This window comes from Mustela erminea, chromosome 8, assembly GCF_009829155.1.
Source record: "Mustela erminea isolate mMusErm1 chromosome 8, mMusErm1.Pri, whole genome shotgun sequence".
Lineage (NCBI taxonomy): Eukaryota > Metazoa > Chordata > Mammalia > Carnivora > Mustelidae > Mustela > Mustela erminea.
Window position 1 is genome coordinate 60856418 of NC_045621.1, and position 25227 is coordinate 60881644.

General features: G+C 36.5%; 1 long non-coding RNA gene across 1 annotated transcript in view; it reads left to right on the forward strand.

The window, feature by feature from the left end:
- Window positions 1-25227, forward strand: part of LOC116597706 — a 56292-nt gene that overhangs the window by 4651 nt on the left and 26414 nt on the right. Inside the window, exon 3 of the long non-coding RNA XR_004288749.1 lies at window positions 24265-25061. This is a non-coding gene — a long non-coding RNA (uncharacterized LOC116597706). The remainder of the gene's footprint in view (window positions 1-24264; window positions 25062-25227) is intronic.

Consider the following 25227-nt stretch of genomic DNA (forward strand, 5'->3'; position numbering starts at 1 on the left):
CAACCAGCAGCATAAGTTTCCTCAGTTCTTCACATCCTTGAGGATTGGAATAGTATTCAAATTTTCACAATAGACATTCTGGTTGAGTATATAGCCATATCTCGGGGTGGAACTTGACCTTTCTTGATGAATAATGAGGTTGAGAACTTTTTTAGGTGATTGTTTGCCATTTGAACGTCCTCTTTTGATAAGTACCAATTCAAGTATCTGCCCATTTTTATGTCATCTTTTTCTTATTCTTTTATAAGTGTTCTTTGTATATTGTTGTTAGCAGCTCTTTGTTAGTTATGTTTTGAAAATGTACTCCTCCATTCTGTGTCTTACATCTTATAAATCTTAATGGTATCTTTTGATAAATAGTAGAAGTTCTTAAGTATTAAATAACCAAATTTATTTTTTATGATTGTTTATAGCTTGTTAGAAAATTTATATATATATACTTATATATATATATTCCAGAGATTTATTGTTTTGCCTTCCACAATTAAATCTGTGATCCAACATGATGAATATTTTTATCCTAGGGTATGAAAATGTGAAGGCATAAGAGTGTAAAGATTATTTTTTTCCATTATAAACAGGTAATTTTACAGCTTTATTCATTAAAAGGATTTTCCTTTCCTCACAATTTTTCAGTGCCTCTTTTGTTAAAATTAATTGTACACATGTCTATGGACTTTTTCTGGGCCCTCTCTTCTATTCTGTTGGTTTATTTATCAGTATTTATACCAAAATCACATTGCCTTGATTATTATGATTTATAAAAAATTCTTAATATTCAGTAAAACAAGGCATTTCATTTTGCTCTTCAATTTATTGATTTTAGAATTAGCTTCAGAAGTTTTAAAAGAGCCACTGGGATTTTGATTAGATTGCAATAAATCTATACATCAGTTTAGAAATAAATAGTATTTAAAACAAATAAGTTCCCAATCCGTAAAATTGCTGTATCTTTCTATTTAGTTATATCTTTAATTTGTTGCAATGATGTTTTATGATTTTGCACATAAGTATTTTGTGCATATTGTAAGACACTTACTTAGGTAATATTTTTACTACTTTGGATACCTTTTTAAAATTTGATTTTTGGGGTTCCTGGTGACTCAGTCGTTAAGCATCCACGTTCAGCTTGGGTCATGACCCCAGCGTGCTGATATCCAGGCCCATACTGGGCTCTCTGCTTGACGGGGAGCCTGCTCCGCCCTCTCTAGCTGTCCCGTGCTTGGGTTCTCTCTCTTGCTCTCTCTGTTATAAATAAATAAAATCTTTTAAAAAAATGTTTGATTTTCCATGATTTGTTATGATGAGAAAACAGCTGATTTCTGTGTATTGATCTTTTATCCACATAATTACTGTCATGCATTAATTTTAAAAATTTAACTGAAATGTTTTATGTTCTCAATATAGATGGCCATATATTATTCATGCATAATGACAATTTTATGTTTCTAATTTTCTTATCTTTTATGTATTTTTCTAGACTTGCCGTCCTACTTAGGAATTTGAGTACGATGCTGAATACGAGTGAGGATAGCGCAGATTAGAGTTTTACTTCATCTCAAAGGAGTAGGTATTAAATAAAATAATGTCATACCTTTGTCATAGATATACTTTATCAGATAATCAGATAAGGGAGGAGGGTTCCCTCATACCGCTTTTTGCTAAAAAAAAAAAAAAAAAAAATTGGGGGAGTTGGGGAAGGGCAAGAGAGAGGAGGAGGGGAGAGGGAGAGAGAGAATCTCAAGCAGACTTCTGAGTGTGGAGCCCTACTCGGGCCTTGATCTCACAGCCCTAAGATCATGACCTGAATGGAAATCAAGAGGCAGACCCTTAACTGACTGAGCAAGGCACTTCTTGCTAAAAATTTTTTATCAAGAGTGGATATTAAATATTATTAAACAACTTTTCTGTATCTACTGAGTTGATTATTTTCCTCCTTGGTTCTATTAAACTAATGAATTATGTTTTTTAAATGGTAAACTAATATTCACAGTATAAACCTTACTCATTCTTGCTTATATATTTTTGATGTTTGCTGATATTTTGTTTACAGTTTTTTTTTTAATATTTTATTTATTTGTTAGAGAGAGAGAGAGAGACAGAGCGCAAGCACAGGCAGACAGAGTGGCAGGCTAGAGGCAGAGGGAGAATCGGGCTCCTTGTCAAGCGAGGAGCCTGATGTGGAACTCGATCCCAGGACGCTGGGATCATGACCTGAGCCGAAGGCAGCCGCTTAACCAACTGAGCCACCCAGGCATCCCTTGTTTACAGTTTTTACAACTATGCTCATGAGTCAGATTGGTCTGTAGTTGTCTATTCTCAAAAAAAATTTTTTTTTTTAAGATTTTATTTATTTATTTGACAGAGAGAAATTACAAGTAGATGGGGAGGCAGGCAGAGAGAGAGAGGGAAGCAGGCTCCCTGCCAAGCAGAGAGCCCGATGCGGGACTCGATCCCAGGACCCTGAGATCATGACCTGAGCCGAAGGCAGCGGCTTAACCCACTGAGCCACCCAGGCGCCCTCAAAAAATTTTTTTAAGAGTTTATTTATCTGAGAGAAAGAGAGAGCTGAATCAGGGGGAAGGGCAGAGGGAGAGGGACAAGCAGACTCCCCACTTAGTGTGGTGCCAACTTAGGGCTTGATCCCAGACCCCGAGGTCATGACCTGAACTGATGGCAGATGTTTAACCATCTGGGCCACCCAGGCACCCCTCTCTCATACTTAATATTCTTATGAGGTATTGGTGTAGAGAGTTATGATCACCTCAGAGATAGGGAGTGGTTTTTATTTTTCTTTCCTCAAAGATTATATAAATTTTTGACATTGTTGTGTATAGCTCATTGATATTTAGCTTTTCATATTTTTTAATATTCTCATTCCCAGACATATATTTCCTCCTAGGTATGACCATAGCTATATCCCTGAAGATTTAATCAGGTGTATTTTCATTATTTTTTCATTATTTTTCTTTTCAAAGTGTCTGTATTTCTATTGTTGTAGAGATTTTTCTAGCTATCTTTTTATTTTGTTCTTTTTCTAATATATAGCTTAATAATCTTGTCACAGAATATACTCTATATGAATTTAGTCCTTTGAAATTTGTTGAAACTTGCTTTATGGCCCAGCTATGGTCAATATTAATATTATTATGTGCATGCTTGAAAAGAAGGTATTTTTTGCAGTCCTTGGATTAACTATTATATATATGTCAGTTAGCTCAAACTTGTCAACCATGTTGTTTAAATTCTCAGTTTTGTACTCATTTTTTGTTTGTTCTGTCATTTTCTGAAAGATGTTATACTACAATCTTCCACTCTGTGAGTTTTTAAATTTATTTTTACTCTGTATGTTCCATTGTTGCTATGTTTTAAGGCTGTATTTTTAGAGGTTAGTTTCAGTATGATATTTTACAAATTTAGAATGATTAGGTCTTCATGATAAATCAAAGTAATTAATATTTTGAGATGGACTTCTTCACCTCTGGTAACTTTTCTGCCTTCAAGTCTCTGTCTGATGTTAATACAGTTCGGTTGATGTTTTATGGTACCTCTTTTTTCCTTAATTCGTGTCAGTTTTTTTTTTAACCTCCATACTTTAGAAGTGTCTTTTGTAAATAACATATGATTAGGGCTTTTTGCACATGGTTTTTATTCAATCACATGATCACTGCTCTTAACTGAAACATTTAAACATTTTGGGTTACATCTCTGTCCCATTGAGTGCTATCTCTTTATCTATTTCTGTATTCCTTTAACCCTTTTTACTTACCTTATTTTGGACTATTTCATATTAATTCATCTTTTCCCCTCTGTTTATCCATTTGTCCCACCAGATCCACTTTCCATCCTTTTCCACCAGCTTTGGGCTGCAGGAAGGTCAGTTTTACGTATGACGTAAGCTTCCTTGCTGTCTGAATTTTAGTTGGTCTCGTTCACTGGGAAGGCACCAGCAGGACATTGAACAGTGGGAAGAATATGAAGTTGGGATACTTATTCTCTTTTTCCCCTATCTTCCAACTTGCACAGTTGCTCTCCTGTGTGCCATCCACTGCTTGTATAGGTATTACCTAACCCTCTTCATAGGACTATGTGGAAATTTCAAGCTGGGAGAACCAACAAATGCTGATACTCTGGCTACTGCTATTGCAGTGAGTGACAAAATGCCCTTGTCTCTGACCCAGAATCTTGCATCCTTTGTCAGGGTCCTTGAAACTACGTTAGAATAATTTTTCAATTTGTAATTTAGTCAAGTAAAATCTTAGACACTTCACGGTTCTTAACACAGTAGAGTTCTGCACTATCTTATTTTGTTTGTATTTTGTTTTGTTTAAACTTTATAACACCTTTATAAAGAGCTCCTTTATTAAATGGTCTTCAAATTACCCAGCTAGAGTATACCATCTCTTTCCTGCTTTATTAAGTTGGAAGTAATGTACATTTTTACTATTCTTTCAGTGATTATATCAGAGATTACAACACCTATCCTTGATTAACCAAAGTATATTTATTTAATTTCACCAACTTTCCAGGCAATGCAAGGATCTTAAAATACTTATCTCTGTTTAACCTCCTGTCAACTTTTATGCCACTGTTTTGTATGTGAATCTCTGCCTATGTTCGTGTGTATTGTGTCTTCATAACGTATCATTAGCATCATTTGACAGTTGATACTCATTTGTTTTTTCTATATATTTACCTTATTGTCGGTCTTCATTCTTTCTGAAGTCACTGAGCTTTAATCTATAATTTCTTCAACTGATGAGTCTCCTGGTAATTGATTATCTGTTTTGTTTGTCTGCAAAAAGTTTTGTTTTACCTTTACTTTTCAACATATAACAACTATATTGGGATATAGTTCACATACCATACAATTCACCACTCGAAAGTACAATTTAGTGGCTTTTAAGGTATACACAGATTTTTGCAATCAACATTACAATCAACTTTAGTATGCTTTTATGATCCCAGAAAAAGACCATACCCATTAGTCACTCTGCATTTTACCCATGCAACCCAGGTAATCACTAATTTACTTTCTGTCTCTATAGACCTTCTTATTCTGAACATTTCATATAAAAGGAATCATATAAAATGTGGTCTTTCATGACCGGTTGCATTCACTTAGCATAAGTTTTCAAAGTTCATATGTGTGGCATGTATCAGTATTCTGTTCTTTTTTTATTGAGGAACAATGTTCTATCATATGTATGTACATTTTGTTTATTCATCAATCAGTTGATTGATATTTGGATTTTTTTTTTCACTTTTTGGATATTGTGAATAGTGCCACAATGAACGTTTGCATTCAAATTTTTCATTTCTCTTTGTAACTGCAGAGCCATATGATAACTCCATGTTTAATCACCGAAAGAACTGCCAGAATATTTCCCAAAGTGCCTGTACCATTTTACTTTCATACCGGCAATGTATAAAGGTTCCAGTTTCTCCCCATTCTGATTAACATTTGTTATTATCTGTCTTTTCAGTATAGCCATTCCAGCGGATGCCATGTAATATCTCATTATGATTTTGAATTTGCATTTCCCAGAGGGCTAATGATGTTAACCCTTCGTATGCTTATTGACCACATGTATATTTTCTTTGGAGATATGTCAGATCCTTTCCCCACTCTTGAATTGAATTATTTGTCTTTTTATTACTGACTTTTAAAAAATTCTTTACATACAAGTTTGTTATACTTATTTTTTTATAATTTTTTATTTTTTATAAACATATATTTTTATCCCCAGGGGTACAGGTCTGTGAATCGCCAGGTTTACACACTTCACAGCACTCACCAAAGCACATACACAAGTTTGTTATACTTATGATGTGCAAATATTTTCTTCCATTTTGTGGGTGTTTGTTTTTTTTTTACTTTTTTTGATATCTTTGGATCACAACATTTTTAATTTGATACATGTGCTTTTGGTGTCATATCTAAGAGGACTAAGGTCACAAAGATATACTGTTATACTTTCTTTTAAGAGTTATAGAGTTCTTGCCTTTATATTTAAGTCTATGATACATTTTTATATATGATATGAGAAAGGAGTCCAACTTTTTCTTTTACATTTGTATATCCAGTTGTTTCCAACATCATTTATTGAAAAGACTAATTTTTTTTCATTGAACTGTCTTGAGATCCTTGTCAAAAATTAATTGACCATGAATATGAGAGTTTATTTCTGGACTTTCAGTTTTATTCTGTTGGTCTACATGTTTTTCTTATGCCACTAGTACACTATTTTCATTATGATAGGTTCATAGTAAGTTTTGAAATTAAGAATTGTGAGTCCTCCAGGCTTATTCTTTTTAAGGATTTTTTAAGCTGTTCTGGGTCCCTTGAATTTCTTTTTGAATTTTAAAAACAACTTGTCAATTTCTGCAAAGGAACCAGCTGAGGTTTTCATAAGGATTACACTGAATCTGCGCTTCAATTTGGGGAGTATTTTCCTCTTAAAAATATCAGGTCTTCCAATCCATGAACATGGGATATCTTTCCATTCATTTAGGTCTTTGGTTTCTTTCAAACATGTTTTATAGTTTTCAGATTATAAATGTTATACTACTTTTCTTGAATTTATTACTAAGTACTTTGTCTTTTTGTTGCTAATGTAAATGGGATTATTTTCTTAATTTCATTTTTTGATTGTTCATTCCTAGTTTATATAGATTAATTTTTGTATATTGATCTTATATCCTGCAACCCTATGAAACTCATTTATTCTAATAGTTTTGAGGTTTTTTATTGTTGTTTTAGTGGATTCCTTAGGATTTTATATCATGTTATTTGTAAATAGAGACAACTTAACTTTCATTTCCAATCTGGATATCTTTTATTTTGTCTTTCTTTTTCTTTTTCTTTTCTTCTTCCTCCTCTTCCTCTTCTTCTCTCCTCCTCCTTCCTCTCCTTTGCTCCTTACCCCCCTTCTCTTCTTCCTTCTCCCCCTCCCTTCTCTTCCTCCTCCTCCTCCTTCTCTTCTTCTCCTTCTTTTGTTTTTTCTTTTACCTAATTGCCCTGACTAGAACCTTTGGTATAATGTTGAATAGAAGTAGTGAGAACAAATATCCATGTCTTCTTTATTATCTCTAGGGGGAAATATTCAGTCTTTTAGCCTTAAGTACTATGTTAGCTGTTGGTTGGAATAGTGTCTTTTATCAACTGAAAAAGTTAACTTCCATTCCTACTTTTTGAGTGCTTTTATTATGAAGAAGCGTAGGATTTTGTTTACTGTTCTTTTCTGCTCAATTTCCTATTTAAAGGGTGTCATATTGGCTATAGAATTCTTGGTTGGCACTACTTTCTTACAACACTTGGAATGTATGCTTCCATTGCTCCAGCTTTATTATTTATATTGAGAAACTGACTCAAATTATCATTTACTTTAAAAGTAATTTGACTTCTATCCACCCTTCCCCTTACTCTCAAGGTTTTCTTTTATTCTGGTTTTTTAGCCATTTCACTGTGATGTACTTAGGCAAGGATTTCCTTTTATTTCTCTTACAGTTTGTAAGTGGACTTGAATTTGTTACAATATTTTTTATCAATTTGGAAATGTTTCCAGACATTTTCTGTGTAAATAGTACTTTTCCCTTTTTCTCTTTTCTCCCTTTTTGGGATTCTAATTATACATATATTAAACCTTATCATGGTGCCCTCCTTGTCTTTTAACCTTTTTTATGTATTACCAACTTTTTTATTTCCCCATGCTTTATTGTAGGTATTTTTTCCCTGATAGCTGAGTCCAAGATATTAATGAATTCATCCATTCATACATAATTTTGGTTATCCTATTTTTAATTTCTGAGTATCTGCTACAATTCTCAATCTTGTCTCTTATACCTTGAAAATAATAGGCATTATTTGAAATATGCATTTGAAAATGCCTGTATATGAAGCCCCTGTTTCTCTATAGTGTAATTCTATTATATTTTATTCATGCCTTACTGTCTTTTTGTGCACCTGGTTATTTACTTTTATTGCTTACCTGAAACTTATTTGCAAAATAACTTTAGAAATAATTATAGGCCTAGGATGATGCTGTTGTACCCAAGTTTTCGCGTCCGAAAGACCACCAAGGAGCCACACTGATGCAATCACATGAGGGTTTATTTGAGACGCTTAAACTTGGGCCCAAGTATACCCAACACAGTGGAGTAGGGACTTGGACCCCGAGGTGATATGCTTAAGTTTGGGCCCAAGTATACCCAACACAACGGAGTAGGGACTTGGATCCCCAGCTTAGTTAAGGCAGGGCTATTTATGGGTTCCTGTTACTAAAGCAGGGTGGGGCTTCCTGGAAATAAAGCAGGGTGGGGGTCTCTGGAACTAAAGTAGGGTGGGGCTTCCTGGAACTAAAGTAAAGTAGGGGAAGTTCAGCCCTTGGGTGCAAGGGTCTGAGAAGGCTGCCAGAGCTAAGATGGCTGTACCTATGCTAAGGCTAAACCTGAGGTGGGATGGCCTTGATTTTTCTCGGTCTCCACAATGCTAATAGCTTCATTTATTTTTTTTTTTATATTTTTTAAGATTTTATTTATTTATTTGAGAGAAAGAGAGAAATAGAAAGAGCATGAGGAGGAGTGGGGAGAGGGAGAAGCAGGGTCCCCACTGAGCAGGGTGCTGGATGCAGTGCTCCATCCCAGGACCTCAGGATCATGACCTGAGCTGAAGGCAGACGCTTAACCAACTGAGCCACCCAGGCGCCTTAGTAGATTCCTTTAGAAAAGATTATGTTTGATTCTGCCTGGTTCCTGAAGGAACTAGTTAAGTATTGTTTTTAGTGGATTCCTTAGGATTTTATATCATATCATTTGCAAATAGATTTTATATCATGTCATTTGCAAATAGCAAATAGAAGTAACTTCTGGAGTTACCTCATTTAGAGATGACTCAAAGCTAAGCTTTTGGTCCCTTAAAGACTTACCTACTCTAATTCTATATCAGTGCTAGAGTACATCTTCTTGGTGAACCATCCCACATCAAAGGGTATTACCCAAGTCTTCTTCGCTGCTGTTACCATGCCTTGTTATTTTAGCTCTCAAGAGAGCATAAAAAGTTGCTCCGCCTTTCCACTATCCTCTAGAATTGACAAAATGCTTCATTTGATCAAGCATCTTCATCAAATCTTAACCTATTAAAATAGGACTTTTGTAATCTCCATGCCCCCCCCACCATGTAATGCTAATAGTACTAGCAAAGCAATTTTTAAACTGTGGAAAAGACTTAATTATCTATCTGAACTAAGAGCCATACAGTTTTTTCAGTGGCTCTTAGAAGTTAAAGACTACCCTGAGTGTAAGTTCTTCTGAGATAGGGGGTACTGCTGTGGCCTGCTAGTGCTGGACCTACTTCATAGGAACACAGTCTATTGGAGATCCCATTATCTTCTGGTAAGTAGCCTTCTGCCACAAATAGCCATTTTAAATAATCTTTGCACCTAATTAAAAATGAAGCTCCTAGGAGCGAAAAAGGAGTGGACATGCAAAGCTACCTGCACTTCTTGTGAATTCATTCACCCATCTCCTACCATGGCCTTCAGATGTTCAATCTGATTTATGTAAAAACTTTGGCATCTTATAAATTCCTATAATGCCCCAATTAAGTCCCATTACTAGAAATATTTTAGCAAATTTCTGATATGCCTGCCTGTCTTGCTCTTGCTTTGTGAGAAGAAATTTGGAATTCCAAAAGTCTGACACTTTTGTGAGCTACTACATTCAGTATAATATCATTTTTTTTAAAAATTGGAAAAGAAAACCACAACACTACTCTAGGGAGCATGTTTTATTCTCTAGCCCTGAAAGCAATACCTTTATGAGTCCCTATCAGCACACCTGTGCATGCCTGTCTTTATTAGATCAAAAATGTGCAGTTTCCTACTCTCCTGAGTTCCAAATGCCTCATGAGATTCTGCCACCAACTTTTTAAATGAAAGTGTAAAGTGCAGCTATTTTCTATTTCAACTTTCATTACTTTCAGTGGCTGGGTATATTTCCTTTCTCACTGTTTTTATTTTTCAATGTAAACAAATTAGGTGTCTCTTATTTATACATCAGTGCCAGTAGAGCCAAAGACTAGACTTTGAAAGAATGTCTTAAATGAACATCAGGATTAAATAAGAAAGAAAGAGAAAGGGAGAGGGAAAGAGAGAAAAAGAGAAAGAGGAAGGCAGGCAGGCAGGAAGGAAGGAGATAGTGGCAGGATAAAATGTATGTTAAAATTTACTTAAGGAACATTCTGCAGGAACGGAAATCTCAGGTAACAGTTTTTAAACCAGCAAAGCTCCATGGATTTTCGCCTGAGGAAATATGACCGGGATACCTAGAGAAATGCTGATCTTACATTATTTCCCTAAGGATTTTCTTTTTGCTCATGGAAGGAACTTGGATTTTCCAAGAAAATTAGAATATACCTGCAAAGTTCAAATGCTTGTGTAAGAAAGCTCAGTGTCACTATTATAGTCTATTTACAATATTTTGCACTTTGTGTACAAATGCTACATTCGGACTTAGTTTATGTTTCTTTTCTTATACTCAGCGGTAGCTTTGACTTCTTTTTGCATATTTTGGTTGCTGCTGTTGTTTTTAATGTTATCTTGCTGTGTGTATGCAAGCCACCTCAGATGTTTTTGGAATGAACTTCGTGATGGAGAGATGAATATGTAATGACAGTAGTTAATAGTTTATAATGATTACCGTGTAGTCTACTGTTTTGTGAAAGGCTAAATGACCTGCAAAGTGGGTATGGACAAAGCCAGACAAACATTTTGTTAAGGCTATTTTGATTCTGTCTTTTCCCTTCTACTTGTGTCTAGCTGCTGTGTCTTAGGTATCTCTCTTTTATTGGATGCTTGAATACCAAAGGAGTAGGAGGAAACTAGAGATAAGATTTCAACTTCTCTTCCAACCTAGTCCCACTAAGGATCATCTTAATGTACCTCCTTGATGTGCCTGCTTCACATTTCCTCTTCCAACCCTCAGATGTCTCTCTTATAAGAAAATTTACCCATTGTGAAGATGATGCCTAGATAGGTGTGCTCTTTGTTAATTTAAGATGGGTCATTTGTTCCTTTCTTAATGCAGAATATACTGTCTAATGGGGATGGTGTTCTAATAGTAAGCCAAACCAGACCTTGTCTCAGGCATTAAGAAATTTGGTTAATATATTAGCAAGCAGGGGGCGCCTGGGTGGCTCAGTGGGTTAAGCCGCTGCCTTCAGCTCAAGTCATGATCTCAGGGTCCTGTGATCGAGTCCCACATCGGGCTCTTTGCTCAGCAGGGAGCCTGCTTCTCTCTCTCTCTCTCTCTCTCTCTCTCTGCCTGCCTCTCTACCTACTTGTGATCTCTCTCTGTCAAATAAATAAATAAAATCTTTAAAAAATATATATATATTAGCAAGCACAAGATTTTATAGGAGTACAATTGACAGCTTAGAAATAGGTGTGGGAAAAATGACATTCCTTCTGGCTTGATACTGAAATCTAGTCTTTGATCCTGAACTGCTATTTTTCTTAATGGCAGGTACTCAATTGAGTTCATTCTTTTTTATCTACTGATTTCTCTTTGCCACATGAGGATTCACAAGTCCTGCTCAAAATTTAGTTCATAATTCTATCTTTTTCTCTCATTACCCCTGGCTTCACCATAAGACATACCTTGGGCAGAGATCTGTGGCAAGCATTCCATCCCTACCTTTAAGATCCACTGGAATATTTGGGAGCCTTGTCTGCAATTCTTCAGGAAGCTGGGAGAAGGGTGTTGTTCTGGGGTCTCTATTGTACTTGATATCTCAGGTGCCATCTCTCTAGATGCATGTATGAAGAAAGAAAGTCTATCTTCCTATTAGAGAGATTGCCCCATCTAGCTATTAGAACCCAAGACTATCAGATATTTGAGTCTTTCCCCCTTCTCATTCTGATTCCATGTGACTACCCGGTTAAACCATGTCAAGTAGTCAGTTTGTTCGACAGTTACGTCTTTAGTATAAATAAGAAGTTGCTATTCTGATTTTATATATCAGTGTTAGTGATATTTTTCGCAAGAGTCATATTTACTAATCCAGTCAATTTGAGGTCTTTCTGCAAGTAGAAGACTAGACTTGGAGCTGTGGTAAATTTAGATTCTAGGACTGTTAGCTCCAAGGAGGCAGGGACTATATTTATCTTGTTCATCACTCTCTATATTAAAGTGCCTGGTCCTTAGTTCGCTTTTAATATATCTGAATGAATGAAAATTGTATCTTCTTAGGCTACTGAGAAGTGGCCACTCAGCTGGCTTCTCTCTTGGTGGCATCAATCATATCACACAGGATTTCTTTTGAACTTCTTGGTAAGCTGTAGTATTCTCATTTTATAGATGTTAAAACGAAGCTTTAAAGTAGTTAAATAAGCTTCCTATTGTCGCAAAGTTAAAGAATGACTTTGGAACATTGATATAGAGAAGTTCAAAGCCCATACCCCTTCTGTTACATCATGGAGCCCATAGGAGTAACTCAAACTAAATAAATCAGAGATCACAGCTAAGCTGGAGCCATTAGGTAAAGATTCTTGGAAAAGATTTATTTTGAACTAGGATTTAAAAGTTCAGCAGGGCATCTGGGTGGCTCAGTGGCTTAAGCTGCCTTCAGCTCAGGTCATGATCTCAGGGTCCTGGGATCAAGCCCCACACTGGGCTCTCTGCTCAGCAGGAGGCCTGCTTCCCCCCACCCCCCACAGCCTTCTTCTCTGCCTCCTTGTGATCTCCTCTCTCTGTCAAATAAATAAATAAAATCTTTTAAAATAATAAAAATAAATAAAAACTGTTCAGCACTTCAACCCAGGGATAGGATACATGAATACATAGGATACATGATAGGATACATGAGCAAAGGTAGAGGAGCAAGTATTGAACGTTATACTGGGGAAACATAAAGTAATAAAATTCAACTTTAGTGTATAAGCTAAAAGCTATGAGATTATGGGAAATGAATCTAGAGAAGTATGACACTTCATTAAATTCTGGAATAGCAGATTAAGGAATTTGAACATCCTTCTAAAAGTAATCAGAAACAAAGCATTTTAAAGACATGGAACATGATTAAAGCCATGCTTCAGAATAATGATTCAAGTTGACCTGTTTCTCGATTAGAAGTAAGGAGAATAATTAAGATGTTATCAAAAATAATGCACGTGATATTAGTAAGGATGGGACAGTAAGAGGGGAGACAGAGGATTCAGAGCTGAGTCATAGGTAGGGGAGTTGAGCAAGCATTAAAAGAAACAGAGGAGTTAAGCAGATGATGTAGGAAGACCATGTGTTTGATTTTGTCGACACTATGTTTGTATTGCTTGTAGTGTATCCAGATGTAGGTGATGAGCAGAAAGTTGGAATGTGAGCCTGTTGCTTGAAAAATCTCAGCTAGAGTCAACTATTTGAGTTCTTCTTCAGGGAGGCAATAATTGAAATCACAGGGTAAACGAGATTATCAGAGGCAAGCGTATGAAAGGTAAAGAGTAAAGACTTGAACTAACCCCGGTCAGGAACATTTTGGATGCAGAAGGAGGAAGAAGAAGAAGCCTCAAAGTAGACAGAGAAGGTGCGGTCGAAGAGGTAGGTAGTTATTACTTCCCTCAGGGGGTTATTTCTGCTGGTTTCAAGACTGAGAACTACTGTCTTAGTTTAATGATAGAAAATGATGAAAATAGCTAGGAGGAAGTAAGTTGGTAAATATGGATTAGGCCAAGGCAAATTTGATGAGCTGAATAGAATTTTTTTTGTGTGGCTATTTGCTAAAAAAAAAAAAAAAAAAATTTTTTTTTTTTTACAATGCTACTTCAAAACTGCCTTTTTTCCTAAACTTTCTCCCACTATTTTGAATAAAAGTAATAGGCAGTACTAATGGATAGTGGATTCCTAGTAAATTCTTAAAACATTCAGGAATATTCTTCCACCCCAAGTTTTGATTCCAATGTGAATTGAATTATTAACAATTGATGCTATAGCAGACTTTGAAATGAAAGTAGTCAATTGAATGACTTTATCTCAGCTATTAATATACTCTTTTTCTAGTATTTTGACTCTGAAATGCTAATCCCTCTTTGACCTCTGGTTTCCTATCTTCAGTAAGTTAGATAATGCCATTTTACTTTTTAAAATTTCCAATTGGACGTAAGTAACATTTGCCTCTTTATCCCTTCATAATGCTAAAGCCACAGAAATACTATTCTATCTTCTGATATTTTTGGTTGATAAGCATACAGCATATTTCTACTGTTTCAGTATGCAGTGCTTTTATAGAAGCAAACAAAAAGTGAAAAAATATCTTTATTGTTCAGGATCAAAACTTGTTTGCTCAGTCTTAAGGGTATGCATATTTCATAGCTTTCTGAATATTTTTTACTAATTTAGTCTAGTTCTTTTAGAATAATAAAGGCTTTGGAAAATTGCTTTTTAATTGCAGAAAGAATTTTTCTTCAATTAATCTCTATTATTAATTTCAACTGGTATGAGAAACCAAGAAGAATCTGTATGAATGCATAAACCATTTAGAAATTATAATCTCTGTGTTTATTTGTTGTCATTTTTAAAGAACATTCTAATTGGCAAAAAAAAATGAAAAGGAATCGATGTCATAGTAAATATGTTAGGAGAAGACACCTAGAATAAAAAAAAAAGATGAGAAACACCCAATAACAATTTAACAGAGTGGTTTCCATAGTCTAATAATTCATTTTTGCAAGGTGAAAATGTCAAGCCTCCTATTTGTAATTATTTCTTGTCTAAAAAAAATAGAAAATAAGTTAAGCTGTACTAATCTTTAATATAAATATTTACACTGGCACCCTCACTGCCTCTACATATCAGGGAGGCATGGATCATAGGATATGCGTAAGGTATACCAATGGTATATTCTATAAGCTCTTTAAGAATTCTTTAAGAATTCCTCCATCACTCCTGGGTTTCCTTTCAGTATTTTGCAATATGTTACAATTTCCTTGTTCTGTTAAGTGAATTTTAAAATTTATTATTCTAAGTATTATAACCTTTAAGTATTTTATAACAAGTAAGACAATGACCATGATTATTTTGTCATACAAAGAAGTTCACTGGTTATCCTGTTGAGGTACTTAAAATGGTTGGTTTACATAGTTTTCTTTTACAAGTTAGATAAGTGCTCCAAATATGCTGAACTTTGCTGTAGTGGAAAGTGGGCCTCAATGGAACGCTACCTTGTAGATATTTTTTCAAAAAACAGAAATATTTTAATTCATCCCATCAAGATTAAGTTGATGTTTTAATAATGAGTGATTCACTGTTTCTCAATATTAATATTCCAAAAGTATTTTAAAAATGAGTCTTCAGAGATATTTCCATTGTTATGTGATTTATGTGATTTTACTGCATTTTAACAGCAGATGTAAGTATGTCTCCTATAAATGCTATCATAATATCTTCTTTTTTTACTTCTTCTTTTTTTTAAAGATTTTATTTACTTATTTGACAGACAGAGATCACAAGTAGGCAGAGAGGCAGGCAGAGAGAGAGAGAGAAGCAGGATCCCTGCTGACCAGAGAGCCCGATGTGGGGCTCGATCCCAGGACCTTGGGACCATGACCCAAGCCAAAGGCAGAGGCTTTAACCCACTGAGCCACCCAGGTACCTCATAATAGCTTCTTAATTTAAAAAAAAAACTAATATTTTATAATTTTAAAATATTTAATATATTTTAATATATTTAAATATTAGTATATTTAAATATATTTATAATATTTTATAATATTTTTAAATAACCAATTTATAAAATATTATAAATATTTTATAATATTTAAAAATATTTATGATTTTAATGGATCTTTAACACATTGCTAAAAGTGTAACAGTTGCAACAACTTTTTTTTTTTTTTTTTAAGTGCAACAACTTCTGATTAGGTTTCAAAAACAAATGCTTGGTACTCAAGAAGATACCAAGTTGCTGAATTTCAACAAAAATGTTTGTATAATTGGTATGCAACTGAAAAACAAGTATCTGAGCTTTCCTAAGTGCTTCCCTTCATGTACTCATTCCATTGGAATATATAGATTTTTTGTGGAGTATCTTTTTCATCTATGTTAGTCCTTAAAACCAGGTTTAAAAAGCTAAAACTTTAATTCTCAGATCGTTAAATGCAAAAATAAGACTTTCATAGAAATTAAGCATATTCACTTATATTGTTTTCATTAAAAACAATTACCAATAACTTTATTAAGAATGAATGTTTTATAAGGACACTTGGGTGGCTCAGTCAGTTAAGCGTCTGACTCTTGGTTTTGGCTCAAGGTGTGATCTCAAGGTCATGAGATTGAGCCCCACATCAGCTCCGAGCTCAGCATAGGGTCTGCGTGAGATTCTTTCCTCTCCTTCCCCCTCTGTTCTTCCCCCTGCTCAATCTCTCTCTCTCTCTAAAACAAATAAATAAATAAAATCTATTTTCAAAAAGAATGAATATTGTATATATCATTAATAACTTTAAAAATTATTTAAGCATCATTCCATCTGTAATCTAGCCTTTAACTTATCAATTTCTATAACTATGTTGTATTTCATAGAATATAATATAGTACATTAGTAGCCATATTTTTTATAAATTAATATACATCTACAGAATACACAAAATTTTTTTACTATTAAGGGATTACTACGGGGCCCCTGGGTGACTCAGTCAGTTGAGCATCTACCTTTAACTCAGGTCATGATCTCAGGGTCCTGGGACTGAGCCCCACATCTGGCTCTCTGCTCAGTGGACAGTCTGCTTCTCCCCTTCCCTCTGTGCTCTCACTCTCTCTCAAATAAATAAAATCTTTTTTTTAAAAAGGGTTTACTATTCAAATAGTTTACAGTTCACTAAATCAACAAACTAGAGTGAACAAAATAAAGTGTTTTCCTATGAGAATAATAATTATATTGAAGAGAAAGAGTACCTCAGTCCCCATTACCATATAAGCACCAGAGCTATATTTCTGCTTTCATGGGCACTATGTACTTTTGCCTTCATGGGCCTCTTCTTCAATTAAAAAAAAAAAATACTTAAAATTTTATAACTGCATTGGTATAGAGATGAATATATTTATTTTACTCATTTTCTTTAACCTAAAAGTTCATTTGTTCTTCTAATTTTGAGATAAATTAGAACATTTTTATGAGTCCCTGAAAGTACTGATAGCCCTAGGTCCACATTGATAAGTCGGCGTTTGTACCAACACAGTAAGAGAGGAAATAAAGCTTCTCATACTTAGATTTTAGTTTCAGAACTAGGACTCTATTAGTTGCAAAATAGACACATATAAGGAACCATTATACTTTTTGAGGAAGGGCTAATATGCCACAAGGTATGTATTTTCTCCACATAATCCCTCAGACATGACATCTTCCTGTTTGAAAGATGGTGGATTCCTCAGAACAGCAGTTAGGAGGAGAGAAAGGAGTGAAGATGGACCTGAAGCTACACCCTTGGAACAGGTAGACAATGCAAACAGATTACGTGCAGTACACCCAGACCTGATCAAGCAGGAAGTGAGGGGTCCAGTCTTCAATCAGATTGAACCCTGAACTCTTTCCCATGCCCTAGAGGTCTGACCCATCTTGTTCTTTCCTGTTGCATCTTATCCTACATCACTTCTTTGCCATGCTTCCATCATGCTGGCCTTTCTACTGTCCTCAAACACAAGCGTAGTAGCTCACCCCAGCCTAAAGGTCTCTGTTGGCACAGGCTCTCCCTGCATGATTGTAAAGCCACTCCCTTGTGTCATTGAGGCCTCTGCTGCTTGTCTCCTCCCCAGTCTTTTCTAGCTGCCCCTTTCCTCACTACTCTGTTATAGCATCCTGTTGTATTTTCTTCATCGTACTGTCTGAATCTGTCATTTATTCATTTCTTCATTGTCTACCACCCCAACTGGAATATAAGTTCCATGGTTGCAGAGGACAGGTCGGTCCAGATCACCTGTAGCCCTTCCATGCCTAGAACAATGCCTAGCATTCAAGAAATACTTGCTGGATGAATTAGTTGAGCTCAATTTAACAGCTACCTCAATCCCTCCCTCGTCTACTCTCATTCAAGCAGCTCAGTTCATGGCACTGGCTATGATGTGACCTTTCCTTTTTAGGAATGTCACCTTTTCAGAAATTCAACACCTAGTTTGACATACTGTATCTGCAAACAACAATAGCAATAGATAGAGGATAGTGTAGTATACAACTCGGCAGCTGAGAAGAACCTCCCTGATACTTGTATGTGTATTTTAAATCTCAATACTTAAAATCTTAAATTTACTTGATTACTTAAAATCTTAAATACTCACATAAACTGATGCTAATATACCTCACTTCACATGAATATGTATCACACAATTACTAGCTAATGGAAATTCTGTGTTGTTACATAAGACATTTTGTGCTATGTCTGTAGTGTAGGTGACAATTTGGGTGAGATGACATAATGCAGACGGTATATCCAATGATCGTTTATCTGTTTCTCACAGCAGAGGCAACAGCAGACAGCGCGATGCTTCTTTCAATGTGATCTAACATCATTTTTAAGCCCTCTTTCTCCAGCCATCTAGAGGTATTCCCAAGCAGCAAAGGTTTTAAGTGTTTCATTGCCTCCTTTATTCCCTGTAGGACAGTTGTTGTAAGCCTGTGAAACGGTCACTAACTGGTAATACTCAGCTTTAGAAATCAACTATGGAAGATGATTTTCAAGTCCCCCACCTCACATCCCCAAACACTGATTTTTATTTCAGTCATGAGTCCTTCTGGAATCTCTTCAATTTTCTGTTCTTCCTGACCAGAGAGTGTTACCCGTCCATCCCCACACAAACTCACAAACGATCAACCAGGAAGTATTTATTTATTGCTGATGATGTGCTCAGTACTGTGTCAAAGCTTTGTGGATATGGAGGTGAAGTATTAAAAAAATCATTGCTGTTTTTAGAGAACTCAAAGTACAGATAAGAGAGAAAATTACTAGGCATAAGAAAGCACTGATGGGGGCACCTGGGTGGCTCAGTGGGGTGGGCCTCTGCCTTCGGCTCAGGTCATGATCTCAGGGTTCTGGGATCAAGCCCTGCATCGCCTACTTCCCCCTCTTTCTCTGCCTCCCTCTCTGCCAACTTGTGATCACTCTCTCTCTGTGTCAAATAAATAAATAAAATCTTAAAAAAAAAAAAAAAAGAAGAAGGCAAGCATTGATGGATATAAACTGGACTTATTGTGGTGATCATTTCACAATATATACATATATTGAATCATTATGTAGTATACCTAAAACTAATATAATGTTATATATCAATTATGTATCTCCCTTTCTCTCTCTCTCTCTATATATATATAGTGTGTATATATATATATACTATAGTGTGTGTGTGTGTGTGTGTGTGTATGGTAAAATAAAGTAAAAGCAACAACAGCAACAAAAAGCACTGAATCTTAGAGGACAAAGTACAACCATAGGAAGTGGACCTAGAGCTAGACCTAGAGCTCATTCTTCAAGTAAGAGAGAAGGGCATTTCAGGCAAATGGGTAAAAGGCATAAAGAAAGGATGAATATGGCTTGTTTGTGGATTTTGAGGAGACTGATTAAAATGAACTCTATGTTAGAGGGAAAAAAGTGGGAAATGCGGTTAGTAGCAAATGAGAACATATCATCAGGATGTTGAATGCTAGACAGAAGCATTTAGATTTGTTTGAGCAGAAAACTTGGAATTATATTTACTCTCATCTTTCTCTTCATGTCCCAAATTTGTAGAGAAAATAAAAGACTTCTTTTTGTTGAATGATTCCTTCCTGGAAGTCTTCTATTTGTAGTAATGACAGTCAAAACCCTCTGAAGGTATGTTAAGAATAGTGGCTGAAACCTCAAGCTGGGATTTTTAGCATTTATATGTTTTTTTCATAAGGTCCTTTTGCTATTTTTAAACTTAAATAATTTGGTTTGGAGGAATGAGAGAAATGATCTTTAATGAGAGGTGACTTTTTTCTGACAGCAAATGGATTTCTCATTTCAGCCTGTCTTAGGACACAATTTCTTAACTATCATAAGCTGTTTTTGGTTTATCTCAGGATCTGGAATATGAATATATTAAATTGAGCTACATAATACATGCCCTAAATTTTTATATATGTTTAAATATAAGTCTTATTTCTATCACCCTGTGACATAAATCATTATTAAAAGAAAAGAAAATTTGTGGCACATATATTATGAACCAGTGCTTTGGTCAGGATGGACTAAGATAAATTGCTGCAAAAAATTTCAAGTCCCAGTAGTTTAACAAAACAAAGATTTATTTCTATCATGGGTTGGCAGGGATACTGTTCTGATAGTTGCTCAGAGACCTGGGCTGACAGAAACTTCATCATTTGCAGTTCCACCAACTGGAACACATGGTCTCCCTGCTCCTAGCATCAGGGGAAGAGAGCATGGAAAATGGCATGCTGTCTCCTATGTGCTGTGCCCCACTGGCCAGAACTAGTCACATGGCTCCACCCAGGTGTGAGGAGTCTGGGAAGTATAGTCCTCCAAGTATCCAGGACAGGTAGGAGAACCAGAATCTGGTGGGCACTAGTAAGTTCTGCCATGACCAGGGAGGGGACCGATGTATTTCATATGTCTTATTTACTCTTCAGGAAAGCTTGAAGGAGTAATAGTGGCCTCATTTTTGCAGACGAAGAAAACCAAAGTAGTGTGGTGAGGTAAAAAGAGCTTTATTTGGGTCAGAGGTCCTGGGTTGGAACCTCAGCTCTGTTATATATATGCTGAGTTGTAAGATAGATCAGCTAATTTTTCACTCCTTCTGCACAGTTAAATTGTTCACATGACAATCAGATGGTTTTCCTGAACTATTGCTCTCTTCCTATGGCAATCTGTACTACTCTCTCATCACAGCTCCTGTATTATAACTACTGTTGTAGTGGTCATTTTCTTCAGGGAAAGGGCTGTTCTTATTTTTAGTTTTACTCCTTGAGCCATGTCCTGGTAACTGCTTAATATTTATTGAGGGGTTAAATTTAAATACTTCTGGTTGTCTGTTGCATTAGGATGTCAATGAAAATGGCAATGTTATTAATTACACAAAGTAACTTGCCATAGTCCAACAAAGTATAGCCAAGTAGAAGTATTTCTTTTCCAAATCCTTGGTTTTTTTTTTTAATCTGAAATAAAATTACTTAATACTGCACAGCAGTAGACTGTATATATAACTCATAGGATGTTTATTTACTATCTTATTAATTTCCTAGGGCTTCTGTAATGAATTGCCACAAACTGTGTGGTTTCCAACAGCAGAAATATACTGTCTCAGGTTCTGGAGGCAAGAACTCAATAAAAATGGGGGAGAATCTGTCCTATGCCTCTCTCCGTGGCATCGGTGACAGCTGGCAATCCTTGCCATTCCTTGGTTTATAGAGGTACCATTGCAACCTCCACCTCCTTCCCATGACGTTTTCCCTATATGCTTCTCTCCCCTCTTCTTGTAAAGATACTCGTCATACCATATCAGGGTCCATCCACCCGGATGATCTCATCTTAACTTGATTACATCTGTAAAGACCCTGTTTGGGGGGCACCTGGGTGGCTCAGTCATTTAAGCGTCTGCCTTCAACTCAGGTCATGATCCCGCATCAGGCTCTCTGCTGAGTAGGGAGCCTGCTTCTCCTTCTCCCTCTGCCAGCCACTCTGCCTACTTGTGCTCTCTCTCTCTATCTGTGACAAATGAGTAAATATAAAGTCTTTAAAAAAAAAAAAAGACCCTGTTTTGAAATGAGGTCATGTCCAAAGTACTGGAGATTAGGACTTCAACATGTTTTTAGGGGACACGTAGCCATAACAACTATGAGTTGTATTTTTTAATTAAAAATCTAGGTTTCGGGATGCCTGGGTGGCTCAGTTGGTTAAGCAGCTGCCTTCGGCTCAGGTCATGATCCCAGCGTCCTGGGATCGAGTCCCACACCGGGCTCCTTGCTCGGCAGGGAGCCTGCTTCTTCCTCTGCCTCTGCCTTCCATTCTGTCTGCCTGTGCTCACGCTCTCTCCCTCTCTCTGATAAACAAATAAAAATCTTAAAAAAAAAATCTAGGTTTCTATTTCTCTTGAAAAATCAGATCTTCAAAGAGACCATCTGCCTTCCCCAATGGATCAATTCCCTGTCACTAGCAGTTATCTTTCTCTTCCTCTGGGGCCTGTGCTCTCTAGTTTGCCACACTCCCGGCTGATTGCTAATGCCTCCATGGCCAAGTTTCATCTTTAGTACTGAACATGAATTATGACAGCATCAGAATGCCAGAATTCTTATACTCAGTCCTCTTTATCTACTACATTATCTCTCTGGCCCTAATGATTTATGACTTTTTAACTCCTGTTATGAAAAGATAGGGACAAAAGTTTACTAAATTCATTTCATTGTATAGTCTTTCTTTAAGACTCAGAATAGTATTTAATACCAAAAATAATTTATTCATCACAAATTGTTTCTGAATGGCTTATTTAAGGAGTTTGGAATATAATCAGGTATAGCCCAGGAGAAATGAAAAGATGGTGTCAAAGGAGAAAATAAGGTCACTAATCACTTTTCAACAAAAGTATCTGAAACGATGCTGGCAATAATTAAAAGGAAGAGACATAGAAAATTAATTGTATTATGTGACCCACCCATAGGCAAGATAAAAAGATGTGTTCAGAAAAAAAGATTTTAATACGAATTAGATTCCAAACAGCCAACTTTTAAGAAATACACAAAAAGAATTTATAAGTGAACAGAGAAAAATCCCTGAGGGGACTCATGAAATGAGGGTAAAATGTTAATTCTTTCTCAAAATTGTTGTTTTATTTATTACATAATAGAAAGTAGTAACTATACTCCGTATTCGAGGACAATGGACTTAATTAAAGGGAGTAACAGTAGCTCTTCAGACCTAAGTAGACGTGACTCTCTGTCTCTCGGTCGTTACATTTTGTGCTTAAGACTCATTTCATTGTTATTTTTCACTTCTTCCACCAAATCCAAACCTGCTTCTCCTTGTGGAATCCCTGAATTAAAAACAACCCTGCTTTCTGGTCCTCTGAGCCAAAAACATCCCTTCATGCCTCATCCTTTACCCTCAACCACATTCAGTCAGGGATCTGGTCCTGTCATTTTTTACCTTATAAGTATAGTGGGAGAAATCTCTCTCCTTTTCTCTGTCCTCACTGGCCCCACCTTCATGAGGCCCTCTCTACCACACACCTCTTACAAAACTGAACTAGGAATAATCAGGTGACTACATTAAAGTAACATAGGGCCTCATCGTTGTCCACATGGACTATCTTGCTTCCCGGAAATGGGTCTCCCTACCACATGCCTCCCCCAATGTGCTTGCTGTCTTTTTTCCACACCCATCCTGTGGCCATTGATACTTCCCTGTCCTATATAAAAATTCCCTCTACTCAAATGCATTTACTACCTCCCTTTCACCTTCTGGTACTCATCCCTCAACTCCAGCTCACTTGCTCTGTGGGGGTCTTCCTGGTTGAGTTCATGTCCTTCTGTGCTTTTCTTGTGCCTGTTTACCTCGGTGTACTTCTCCAGCCAGCACCCAGGGGTCAGCTGTCTCCACCGCCTGGGAGCTTCTGAGACATGCAAAATCTGGGGCTCCACCCCAGACCTGCTGAGTCACAACCTACCTTTTAAGGGCATCTCCAGCTGATTCTTATGCACACACAAGTCTGAGCTGTGTGGCTACTGGTTTGATTCGAGGTTTGGAGTTCTTGGAGTTCGGGCTTTTATATTGAATTCTTAGCTCCTCTAGATGAAAGCCACACATTTCGTTTTTGTATCCACTAACAAAGTGACACTGTCTGCTGAGCACTTGCAGTATATGAAGGTGGGAAGGAGAAAATGGGAACAGATGGTTTAGTGGTCACCCAAGCAGTAGGGGCAAAACCAGGACTCCCTGGCACGTATGTATCAGATCCTTTCTACCGCCCATGCTGTGCCACTTAAAACATCTTTCTTCTCTATTCTAAACCTAGGAGATGTGGGAGGACACGCTCACAGTCACAAGGCTATTGTAAGTGGCAAAGAGGACTCCGGGACACAAGTTTTTCTCTTGTCACTTAGTTGAGGATCTTTACACTGTGTCATTTGGCCTCTATCTGTCAGAAGAACAAATGTGAAACACATTCATTGAACTTCTGTTCTCACAAGTCAAGTTTCAAAGAGCATCTGCCATAATGAATAAAAATATATCTGTATTTCTCCCGTGTGCTTCGATTCAGGCAGTCCTGGGTTACAGTCCAGTAAGTCAAGTTCAGGGAACATCATGTTTATCTGAGAGTGAAAAGAAGCCCGAACTAAAAAACACACAGACAAAAAAAGTAAGAAATAATTATAAACGTGGATATAAATAGTTGAGAATTTGATTTTTTTTTCTTACCTGGAGCAATAATTTGTAGCTTGTAACATGAAGCATATTTTTACAGTACATTTTAACATGCATATAATGGTTTCAAGCTTCCGTTTTGAATGAGGCATATTTATACTCCAAATGCCACATTTACTTATGTGTTTCCAGTGTGTCTGAATATTTTGGGAAGGAAACAAATAGGATGATTATGTAATTGCCACCAATATGTTTTGCGTTGCTTTGTTTCGCTTTTGAAATAACAACCATATTATACCATAAGTGGCCGATTCAGTAAGGAAGGCAACAGATTATTTGTTGCATGTGCTGTATGTGCCAGGCACTGTCACAGGCTCTGCCCTCAGAATTCTGCCTCCATAAATTTTGTGGACTAAGGAGGGGAGCTAGCCAAAGAAACAAGCAGTTGCAATGAGTTTATGAAGGCAAGTGAAAACACAGTTAACTGCAGGGCATCTAGGCAGGAGCACCTGGTCCAAGCTCAGGAAATCAGAAAAGCCTTTGCAAAGGAGATGACCATGAAGCTAAGTCCCAAAGAAGAATGGAATTTCATCAGGCAAATTCTGTGGGCTGGGACTTTCCAGACAGAAGGATAGCTGTGTATGCAACGACCCTGATCGAAGAGAAAGAATGAAAAAAAGGTTGGAGATAGCTGTAAGTAGTCCAGTATGGCGAAAGCAGAGTGTTACTGGTGCAAGGGAGGGAATGGTTTGTGGAATGATGAGGGCTAATGTCAGACAGGAAAGCAAGGGCAAGATCATGAGAGGAGCTGAATACCATGCAAGAATTTGGATGTCATTCTAAATAAGAGTGATGTGTA